Source organism: Equus asinus, unplaced genomic scaffold (genome assembly GCF_041296235.1).
Source record: "Equus asinus isolate D_3611 breed Donkey unplaced genomic scaffold, EquAss-T2T_v2 contig_70, whole genome shotgun sequence".
Lineage (NCBI taxonomy): Eukaryota > Metazoa > Chordata > Mammalia > Perissodactyla > Equidae > Equus > Equus asinus.
The window spans coordinates 22,501-33,339 of record NW_027225405.1 but is presented as its reverse complement, the minus strand read 5'-3'; positions in this window follow the sequence as shown (position 1 = coordinate 33,339).

Genomic DNA, 10,839 nt, shown 5'->3' with positions numbered 1-10,839 from the left:
CGCCCTTGTGTGTTTCTTTTGCTTAACGTTTGCCACCTGAAGCCAGCCTCTCTTGCCCATCTTCCTCAGTTTCAGAGGGTAGATATTTCAGGGTTGCTTTTTCCCCAGGTCTCCACGCCTTTGTGTTTTGTTTTTGCTTAACGATTGCCACCTGAGCTAGCCTCTCTTGCCCATGTTCCTCAGTTTCAGAGGGTAGATATTTCAGGGTTGCTTTGTCCCCAGGGCTCCACGCCTTTGTGCTTTGTTTTTGCTTAAGGATTGCCACCTGAGGTAGCCTCTCTTGCCCATCTTCCTCAGTTTCAGAGGGTGGATTTCTCCGTGTTGCTTTTTCCCCAGGTCTCCACGCCCTTGTGTGTTTCTTTTGCTTAAAGATTGCCACCTGAGCTAGCCTCTGTTGCCCATCTTCGTCCGTTTCAGAGGGTGGATTTCTCAGTGTTGCCTTTTCGCCAGCTCCCCACGCCCTTGTGTGTTTCTTTTGCTTAAAGATTGTCACCTGAGCTAGGCACTGTTGCCCTGCTTCCTCAGTTTCAGAGGGTACCTTTTTCAGGGTTGCTTTTTGACCGGGTCTCCTCGCCATTGTATTTTTTTATTTTATTTTTTTTGCTTAAAGATTGCCACCTGAGCTAGCCTCTGTTGCGCTTCTTTCTCAGTTCTAGAGGGTAGATTTCTCCGTGTTGCTTTTTCCCCAGGTCTCCACGCACTTCCTTTTATTTTTCCTTAAAAATTGCCACCTGAGCTAGCCTCTGTTGTCCATCTTCGTCGGTTTCAGAGGGTAGATTTCTCACTGTTGCTTTTTTGCCAGGTCTGCACGCCCTTGTGTTTTTTTTCTGCTTAAAGGTTGCAACCTGAGCTAGCTTCTTTTGCCCATGTCCCTCAGTTTCAGAGGGTGGATTTCTCCGTGTTGCTTTTTCCCCAGGCCTCCACGCCCTTGTGTGTTTCTTTTGCTTAAAGATTGCCACCTGAAGCCAGCCTCTCTTGCCCATCTTCCTCAGTTTCAGAGGGTAGATATTTCAGGGTTGCTTTTTCCCCAGGTCTCCACGCCTTTGTGTTTTGTTTTTGCTTAACGATTGCCACCTGAGCTAGCCTCTCTTGCCCATGTTCCTCAGTTTTAGAGGGTAGATATTTCAGGGTTGCTTTGTCCCCAGGGCTCCACGCCTTTGTGCTTTGTTTTTGCTTAAGGATTGCCACCTGAGCTAGCCTCTCTTGCCCATCTTCCTCAGTTTCAGAGGGTGGATTTCTCCGTGTTGCTTTTTCCCCAGGTCTCCACGCCCTTGTGTGTTTCTTTTGCTTAAAGATTGCCACCTGAGCTAGCCTCTGTTGCCCATCTTCGTCCGTTTCAGAGGGTGGATTTCTCAGTGTTGCCTTTTCGCCAGCTCCCCACGCCCTTGTGTGTTTCTTTTGCTTAAAGATTGTCACCTGAGCTAGGCACTGTTGCCCTGCTTCCTCAGTTTCAGAGGGTACCTTTTTCAGGGTTGCTTTTTGACCGGGTCTCCTCGCCATTGTATTTTTTTATCTTATTTTTTTTGCTTAAAGATTGCCACCTGAGCTAGCCTCTGTTGCGCTTCTTTCTCAGTTCTAGAGGGTAGATTTCTCCGTGTTGCTTTTTCCCCAGGTCTCCACGCACTTCCTTTTATTTTTCCTTAAAAATTGCCACCTGAGCTAGCCTCTGTTGTCCATCTTCGTCGGTTTCAGAGGGTAGATTTCTCACTGTTGCTTTTTTGCCAGGTCTGCACGCCCTTGTGTTTTTTTTCTGCTTAAAGGTTGCAACCTGAGCTAGCTTCTTTTGCCCATGTCCCTCAGTTTCAGAGGGTGGATTTCTCCGTGTTGCTTTTTCCCCAGGCCTCCACGCCCTTGTGTGTTTCTTTTGCTTAAAGATTGCCACCTGAAGCCAGCCTCTCTTGCCCATCTTCCTCAGTTTCAGAGGGTAGATATTTCAGGGTTGCTTTTTCCCCAGGTCTCCACGCCTTTGTGTTTTGTTTTTGCTTAACGATTGCCACCTGAGCTAGCCTCTCTTGCCCATGTTCCTCAGTTTTAGAGGGTAGATATTTCAGGGTTGCTTTGTCCCCAGGGCTCCACGCCTTTGTGCTTTGTTTTTGCTTAAGGATTGCCACCTGAGCTAGCCTCTCTTGCCCATCTTCCTCAGTTTCAGAGGGTGGATTTCTCCGTGTTGCTTTTTCCCCAGGTCTCCACGCCCTTGTGTGTTTCTTTTGCTTAAAGATTGCCACCTGAGCTAGCCTCTGTTGCCCATCTTCGTCCGTTTCAGAGGGTGGATTTCTCAGTGTTGCCTTTTCGCCAGCTCCCCACGCCCTTGTGTGTTTCTTTTGCTTAAAGATTGTCACCTGAGCTAGGCACTGTTGCCCTGCTTCCTCAGTTTCAGAGGGTACCTTTTTCAGGGTTGCTTTTTGACCGGGTCTCCTCGCCATTGTATTTTTTTATCTTATTTTTTTTGCTTGAAGATTGCCACCTGAGCTAGCCTCTGTTGCGCTTCTTTCTCAGTTCTAGAGGGTAGATTTCTCCGTGTTGCTTTTTCCCCAGGTCTCCACGCACTTCCTTTTATTTTTCCTTAAAAATTGCCACCTGAGCTAGCCTCTGTTGTCCATCTTCGTCGGTTTCAGAGGGTAGATTTCTCACTGTTGCTTTTTTGCCAGGTCTGCACGCCCTTGTGTTTTTTTTCTGCTTAAAGGTTGCAACCTGAGCTAGCTTCTTTTGCCCATGTCCCTCAGTTTCAGAGGGTGGATTTCTCCGTGTTGCTTTTTCCCCAGGCCTCCACGCCCTTGTGTGTTTCTTTTGCTTAAAGATTGCCACCTGAAGCCAGCCTCTCTTGCCCATCTTCCTCAGTTTCAGAGGGTAGATATTTCAGGGTTGCTTTTTCCCCAGGTCTCCACGCCTTTGTGTTTTGTTTTTGCTTAACGATTGCCACCTGAGCTAGCCTCTCTTGCCCATGTTCCTCAGTTTTAGAGGGTAGATATTTCAGGGTTGCTTTGTCCCCAGGGCTCCACGCCTTTGTGCTTTGTTTTTGCTTAAGGACTGCCACCTGAGCTAGCCTCTCTTGCCCATCTTCCTCAGTTTCAGAGGGTGGATTTCTCCGTGTTGCTTTTTCCCCAGGTCTCCACGCACTTCCTTTTATTTTTCCTTAAAAATTGCCACCTGAGCTAGCCTCTGTTGTCCATCTTCGTCGGTTTCAGAGGGTAGATTTCTCACTGTTGCTTTTTTGCCAGGTCTGCACGCCCTTGTGTTTTTTTTCTGCTTAAAGGTTGCAACCTGAGCTAGCTTCTTTTGCCCATGTCCCTCAGTTTCAGAGGGTGGATTTCTCCGTGTTGCTTTTTCCCCAGGCCTCCACGCCCTTGTGTGTTTCTTTTGCTTAAAGATTGCCACCTGAAGCCAGCCTCTCTTGCCCATCTTCCTCAGTTTCAGAGGGTAGATATTTCAGGGTTGCTTTTTCCCCAGGTCTCCACGCCTTTGTGTTTTGTTTTTGCTTAACGATTGCCACCTGAGCTAGCCTCTCTTGCCCATGTTCCTCAGTTTTAGAGGGTAGATATTTCAGGGTTGCTTTGTCCCCAGGGCTCCACGCCTTTGTGCTTTGTTTTTGCTTAAGGATTGCCACCTGAGCTAGCCTCTCTTGCCCATCTTCCTCAGTTTCAGAGGGTGGATTTCTCCGTGTTGCTTTTTCCCCAGGTCTCCACGCCCTTGTGTGTTTCTTTTGCTTAAAGATTGCCACCTGAGCTAGCCTCTGTTGCCCATCTTCGTCCGTTTCAGAGGGTGGATTTCTCAGTGTTGCCTTTTCGCCAGCTCCCCACGCCCTTGTGTGTTTCTTTTGCTTAAAGATTGTCACCTGAGCTAGGCACTGTTGCCCTGCTTCCTCAGTTTCAGAGGGTACCTTTTTCAGGGTTGCTTTTTGACCGGGTCTCCTCGCCATTGTATTTTTTTATTTTATTTTTTTTGCTTAAAGATTGCCACCTGAGCTAGCCTCTGTTGCGCTTCTTTCTCAGTTCTAGAGGGTAGATTTCTCCGTGTTGCTTTTTCCCCAGGTCTCCACGCACTTCCTTTTATTTTTCCTTAAAAATTGCCACCTGAGCTAGCCTCTGTTGTCCATCTTCGTCGGTTTCAGAGGGTAGATTTCTCACTGTTGCTTTTTTGCCAGGTCTGCACGCCCTTGTGTTTTTTTTCTGCTTAAAGGTTGCAACCTGAGCTAGCTTCTTTTGCCCATGTCCCTCAGTTTCAGAGGGTGGATTTCTCCGTGTTGCTTTTTCCCCAGGCCTCCACGCCCTTGTGTGTTTCTTTTGCTTAAAGATTGCCACCTGAAGCCAGCCTCTCTTGCCCATCTTCCTCAGTTTCAGAGGGTAGATATTTCAGGGTTGCTTTTTCCCCAGGTCTCCACGCCTTTGTGTTTTGTTTTTGCTTAACGATTGCCACCTGAGCTAGCCTCTCTTGCCCATGTTCCTCAGTTTTAGAGGGTAGATATTTCAGGGTTGCTTTGTCCCCAGGGCTCCACGCCTTTGTGCTTTGTTTTTGCTTAAGGATTGCCACCTGAGCTAGCCTCTCTTGCCCATCTTCCTCAGTTTCAGAGGGTGGATTTCTCCGTGTTGCTTTTTCCCCAGGTCTCCACGCCCTTGTGTGTTTCTTTTGCTTAAAGATTGCCACCTGAGCTAGCCTCTGTTGCCCATCTTCGTCCGTTTCAGAGGGTGGATTTCTCAGTGTTGCCTTTTCGCCAGCTCCCCACGCCCTTGTGTGTTTCTTTTGCTTAAAGATTGTCACCTGAGCTAGGCACTGTTGCCCTGCTTCCTCAGTTTCAGAGGGTACCTTTTTCAGGGTTGCTTTTTGACCGGGTCTCCTCGCCATTGTATTTTTTTATCTTATTTTTTTTGCTTAAAGATTGCCACCTGAGCTAGCCTCTGTTGCGCTTCTTTCTCAGTTCTAGAGGGTAGATTTCTCCGTGTTGCTTTTTCCCCAGGTCTCCACGCACTTCCTTTTATTTTTCCTTAAAAATTGCCACCTGAGCTAGCCTCTGTTGTCCATCTTCGTCGGTTTCAGAGGGTAGATTTCTCACTGTTGCTTTTTTGCCAGGTCTGCACGCCCTTGTGTTTTTTTTCTGCTTAAAGGTTGCAACCTGAGCTAGCTTCTTTTGCCCATGTCCCTCAGTTTCAGAGGGTGGATTTCTCCGTGTTGCTTTTTCCCCAGGCCTCCACGCCCTTGTGTGTTTCTTTTGCTTAACGATTGCCACCTGAGCTAGCCTCTGTTGCCCATCTTCGTCCGTTTCAGAGGGTGGATTTCTCAGTGTTGCCTTTTCCCCAGCTCCCCACGCCCTTGTGTGTTTCTTTTGCTTAAAGATTGCCACCTGAAGCCAGCCTCTCTTGCCCATCTTCCTCAGTTTCAGAGGGTAGATATTTCAGGGTTGCTTTTTCCCCAGGTCTCCACGCCTTTGTGTTTTGTTTTTGCTTAACGATTGCCACCTGAGCTAGCCTCTCTTGCCCATGTTCCTCAGTTTTAGAGGGTAGATATTTCAGGGTTGCTTTGTCCCCAGGGCTCCACGCCTTTGTGCTTTGTTTTTGCTTAAGGATTGCCACCTGAGCTAGCCTCTCTTGCCCATCTTCCTCAGTTTCAGAGGGTGGATTTCTCCGTGTTGCTTTTTCCCCAGGTCTCCACGCCCTTGTGTGTTTCTTTTGCTTAAAGATTGCCACCTGAGCTAGCCTCTGTTGCCCATCTTCGTCCGTTTCAGAGGGTGGATTTCTCAGTGTTGCCTTTTCGCCAGCTCCCCACGCCCTTGTGTGTTTCTTTTGCTTAAAGATTGTCACCTGAGCTAGGCACTGTTGCCCTGCTTCCTCAGTTTCAGAGGGTACCTTTTTCAGGGTTGCTTTTTGACCGGGTCTCCTCGCCATTGTATTTTTTTATCTTATTTTTTTTGCTTAAAGATTGCCACCTGAGCTAGCCTCTGTTGCGCTTCTTTCTCAGTTCTAGAGGGTAGATTTCTCCGTGTTGCTTTTTCCCCAGGTCTCCACGCACTTCCTTTTATTTTTCCTTAAAAATTGCCACCTGAGCTAGCCTCTGTTGTCCATCTTCGTCGGTTTCAGAGGGTAGATTTCTCACTGTTGCTTTTTTGCCAGGTCTGCACGCCCTTGTGTTTTTTTTCTGCTTAAAGGTTGCAACCTGAGCTAGCTTCTTTTGCCCATGTCCCTCAGTTTCAGAGGGTGGATTTCTCCGTGTTGCTTTTTCCCCAGGCCTCCACGCCCTTGTGTGTTTCTTTTGCTTAACGATTGCCACCTGAGCTAGCCTCTGTTGCCCATCTTCGTCCGTTTCAGAGGGTGGATTTCTCAGTGTTGCCTTTTCCCCAGCTCCCCACGCCCTTGTGTGTTTCTTTTGCTTAAAGATTGCCACCTGAAGCCAGCCTCTCTTGCCCATCTTCCTCAGTTTCAGAGGGTAGATATTTCAGGGTTGCTTTTTCCCCAGGTCTCCACGCCTTTGGGTTTTGTTTTTGCTTAACGAGTGCCACCTGAGCTAGCCTCTCTTGCCCATGTTCCTCAGTTTCAGAGGGTAGATATTTCAGGGTTGCTTTGTCCCCAGGGCTCCACGCCTTTGTGCTTTGTTTTTGCTTAAGGATTGCCACCTGAGGTAGCCTCTCTTGCCCATCTTCCTCAGTTTCAGAGGGTGGATTTCTCCGTGTTGCTTTTTCCCCAGGTCTCCACGCCCTTGTGTGTTTCTTTTGCTTAAAGATTGCCACCTGAGCTAGCCTCTGTTGCCCATCTTCGTCCGTTTCAGAGGGTGGATTTCTCAGTGTTGCCTTTTCGCCAGCTCCCCACGCCCTTGTGTGTTTCTTTTGCTTAAAGATTGTCACCTGAGCTAGGCACTGTTGCCCTGCTTCCTCAGTTTCAGAGGGTACCTTTTTCAGGGTTGCTTTTTGACCGGGTCTCCTCGCCATTGTATTTTTTTATCTTATTTTTTTTGCTTAAAGATTGCCACCTGAGCTAGCCTCTGTTGCGCTTCTTTCTCAGTTCTAGAGGGTAGATTTCTCCGTGTTGCTTTTTCCCCAGGTCTCCACGCACTTCCTTTTATTTTTCCTTAAAAATTGCCACCTGAGCTAGCCTCTGTTGTCCATCTTCGTCGGTTTCAGAGGGTAGATTTCTCACTGTTGCTTTTTTGCCAGGTCTGCACGCCCTTGTGTTTTTTTTCTGCTTAAAGGTTGCAACCTGAGCTAGCTTCTTTTGCCCATGTCCCTCAGTTTCAGAGGGTGGATTTCTCCGTGTTGCTTTTTCCCCAGGTCTCCAGACCCTTGTGTGTTTCTTTGGCTTAACGATTGCCACCTGAGCTAGCCTCTGTTGCCCATATTCGTCCGTTTCAGAGGGTGGATTTCTCAGTGTTGCCTTTTCCCCAGGTCTCCACGCCCTTGTGTGTTTCTTTTGCTTAAAGATTGCCACCTGAGCTAGCCTCTCTTGCCCATGTTCCTCAGTTTCAGAGGGTAGATATTTCAGGGTTGCTTTGTCCCCAGGGCTCCACGCCTTTGTGCTTTGTTTTTGCTTAAGGATTGCCACCTGAGGTAGCCTCTCTTGCCCATCTTCCTCAGTTTCAGAGGGTGGATTTCTCCGTGTTGCTTTTTCCCCAGGTCTCCACGCCCTTGTGTGTTTCTTTTGCTTAACGATTGCCACCTGAGCTAGCCTCTGTTGCCCATCTTCGTCCGTTTCAGAGGGTGGATTTCTCAGTGTTGCCTTTTCGCCAGCTCCCCACGCCCTTGTGTGTTTCTTTTGCTTAAAGATTGTCACCTGAGCTAGGCACTGTTGCCCTGCTTCCTCAGTTTCAGAGGGTACCTTTTTCAGGGTTGCTTTTTCACCGGGTCTCCTCGCCATTGTATTTTTTTATCTTATTTTTTTTGCTTAAAGATTGCCACCTGAGCTAGCCTCTGTTGCGCTTCTTTCTCAGTTCTAGAGGGTAGATTTCTCCGTGTTGCTTTTTCCCCAGGTCTCCACGCACTTCCTTTCATTTTTCCTTAAAAATTGCCACCTGAGCTAGCCCCTGTTGCCCATCTTCGTCGGTTTCAGAGGGTAGATTTCTCAGTGTTGATTTTTCCCCATTTCTCCACGCCCTCGTGCTTTTTTTTTTTTATTTCCTTAAATGTCGGCGCCTGAGCTAGCTTCTTTTGCCCATCTTCGTCAGTTTCAGCGGGTAGACTCTCCGCCTGCCTTCGACAGGCCCTCTGGACTGGAAAGCTTTCCTCCTCCCGTCATCACGGTCCTTCTCGGATGACGTGCCTGGTTTCGGTTTGACCGTCCCCGCCCGCCCTGATTTTCTAAGTCCTCCCGGGAACCCCGGGGGCGCTCCAGCCGCTCCGGGAAGCGGCGGCCTCCCGGCCGCACCGGCCCAGCCCGGCCCGGGCCGCCCCCTGGCCTCTCTGGGGGGAACTCTCCCCTTCCCCTTCCCGGTGATCGCCCGAGAAACCTTTTCCGAGTCCCCCTCCTGCGGCTGGGGCTGCGCCTTGGCGGCCGGGAGCCCGCGGGCGGACGCCCCGGGGCCGCACTGGGCCGGGAGGCTGGGTCCGAGGGGGCTCCGGGACGGGATCGGGCGGCCCGGCGGCCCGGCTGTGCTCCCCGGCGGGCCCGCGCTCCGGCTCCGTCCCGCTGAGGCGGTCGTCGGTCGCCGGGTGCCACCTGGCGGCCGCTTTTATATCGTCTCTTTCCTCCGGAGCTCCGGCGACGCGGGCCAAGGGACGGGACTCGGCCGCGGTGACCGAGGCAGAGTCCCGGGAGGCCGGCGTCGCTGGCGGGATCTGGCCCGGTGGCGCCGGGGCGTGAGCGCGACGCCCGCTCGCCGGAGATTGGAGGTGCAGGCTACTGAGGGAGGTGGCTGTCGCCGCGCCGCCCGGTGCCGGCCGGGGTGTGGGGCCTCCCGGACGGGTCGACCAGCAGCCGCCGGTGCCCCTCCGTCCCCGGGAGGGGGTGGGGGGCCGCCGCGGGGGAACGGGCGAGGGAGCTCGTCCCGTGCCCGGCCGTCGTCCCGAGGGCGGCCCGGTGGTCGGGCCTTCCGCGTCGCCGATCCCCTTTCCGCGCCCCGCTCCGGAGGTGGGCGACCGGCCGGGGCCTTGCGGGGGAGGCCCGTGGAGGGCGCGACGGGCTCGGCCGCCGGGCTGGCCTTTTCCCCACTGGTCTTCCGAGTCGACCGGCTCTGGCGGTGGGGACCGGGCCCGGTCCTCGGATGCCTCCTCCTCCGTGGCAGTTTTTTTTTCCAAGTCCCGCCCTGGAGAAGAGCGTGGACCGGCCCCGGGAGCCCTCGAGGGCGGGCCGGGGAGGGCGTCCCCGGCCCGGACGCGTGCCCGGGGTGGGTCCGGGCCGTCGGACCGGACTTCTCTCTCCGAGTTTCGCGGGTCGCGTCTTTGTCCGGAGGCGGGAGGGGGCCGGCTCGAGGCGTAGGTGGAGCCCCGGCTGAGGGACGGGAGCCACGGTCCCGCCCCGGGCCCGGTCGCCGGAGGCGCCTCCGCGGAATTCTTTTCTAAGTCCTGACCCGGCGACTCAGAGGGAGGGACCGACCGGTCCCGGCCCGCGCGGGCGGCCCGGGGAGGCTGTCCCCGGCTCCCCCTGCCGCCACGCTTCTGGGGTCGACCAGATGGCCCCGGGAGCTCCGGGCCTGGTGGCGATGGGGTCGTGCTTGGGGTCTGGTGGCCGTGGCCGTGATCCAGGGGTTCCCCTGGTGATCCGTGGGTGGGCCCCGTCTCCGGGCGCGGCGATTCTTGCCCCCGAATGGGTGGTTTTGTGCCGCCAGATAAGTGCTGACACGCTCTGCTCGGGTGACAGTCGCCCGAGAGCTTCCGGGTGCCTGGATGCGTGTGCGGGGAGGGCTCCGGGCTCTGGCCGAGAACAGGACGCCCGTTTCCACCCCCGCCGCTTGAGCCGCCCGCTGGGGCCTGCGCGCCGGCTCTTGTGCGTTCCAGGCGCCCCCACGACCGTGGTGCCACCTCCGGTCTCTGGTACCCGAGGGCGGCGGGGTTAGGGGCGCGGGGTCCTCTACCACGTGCACTCCCTGCCGCCGGCACCCGGGTGCGGTCGCGACTTACCCCATCCCACCGGCTCCGTGCCAGTGCGTGTCAGGCGTTCTCGTCCTGGGGTCGTCGCCCGCGCTTGCTGGAGGAGGAGAGGGGTCGGTGAGGCTGAAGCAGGCTCCTCCGCTCGCTGTCCTCGCCGGCCTTCCCTTGCTCGGGGGTCCCTCGCGTTATGCTGCCGACCGATGTGGTGATGCTGTGCTCTCCCGGGCCGGGCCTAAGCCGTGCCAGACGAGGGACGGACGTTCATGGCGAACGGGACCGCTCTTCTCGCTCTGCCCGCGGGTCCCCTCGCCCGTTCTCCCCCGCTGCGAGTGGCGTGTGGGAGGCGGCAGGGGTGCGGAATCCGGCCCGACCTCGCTCCCCCGCCCCGTGCCTCGTGGCGTGGGCGGTGTCGGGGTCTCCGTGACGCGGCGGATGCTCTGCCTGTGCCTCTTGGCTGTGTCTCGCGGGCGGCCCTCCCCGCGGTGGGGCGGGCCGTGTTGCCGCCGCGCCGCGCGCCTTCCCGGGCGCGTGAGCGCGTTCCCCAGGCCGTTGGCGGTGCCCCTGGAGCGTTCCAGGTCGTCCCTCAGGCGCCCGAGGCCGAGTGGCGGTGTCGTTCCCTGTTCCCGTCGGCCTCCTCAGGTAACCGCTGCGCTGGTGTGTCTGAGGAGCGGGGGGGGTCGAGTCGGTAAGGGAGGCGTGCCCCTCGTCCCCCTCGGGGGGGACGGGTGCCTCGTCGCCCCCCACGGCGTGCCGTGTGGGGGCGGGCAGGCTCGGGCGCGTGCCCGCGCGTTCCCCTTGCTGGGGTTTCCCCGCGGGTGTGGGAGTGACCGTGGCGG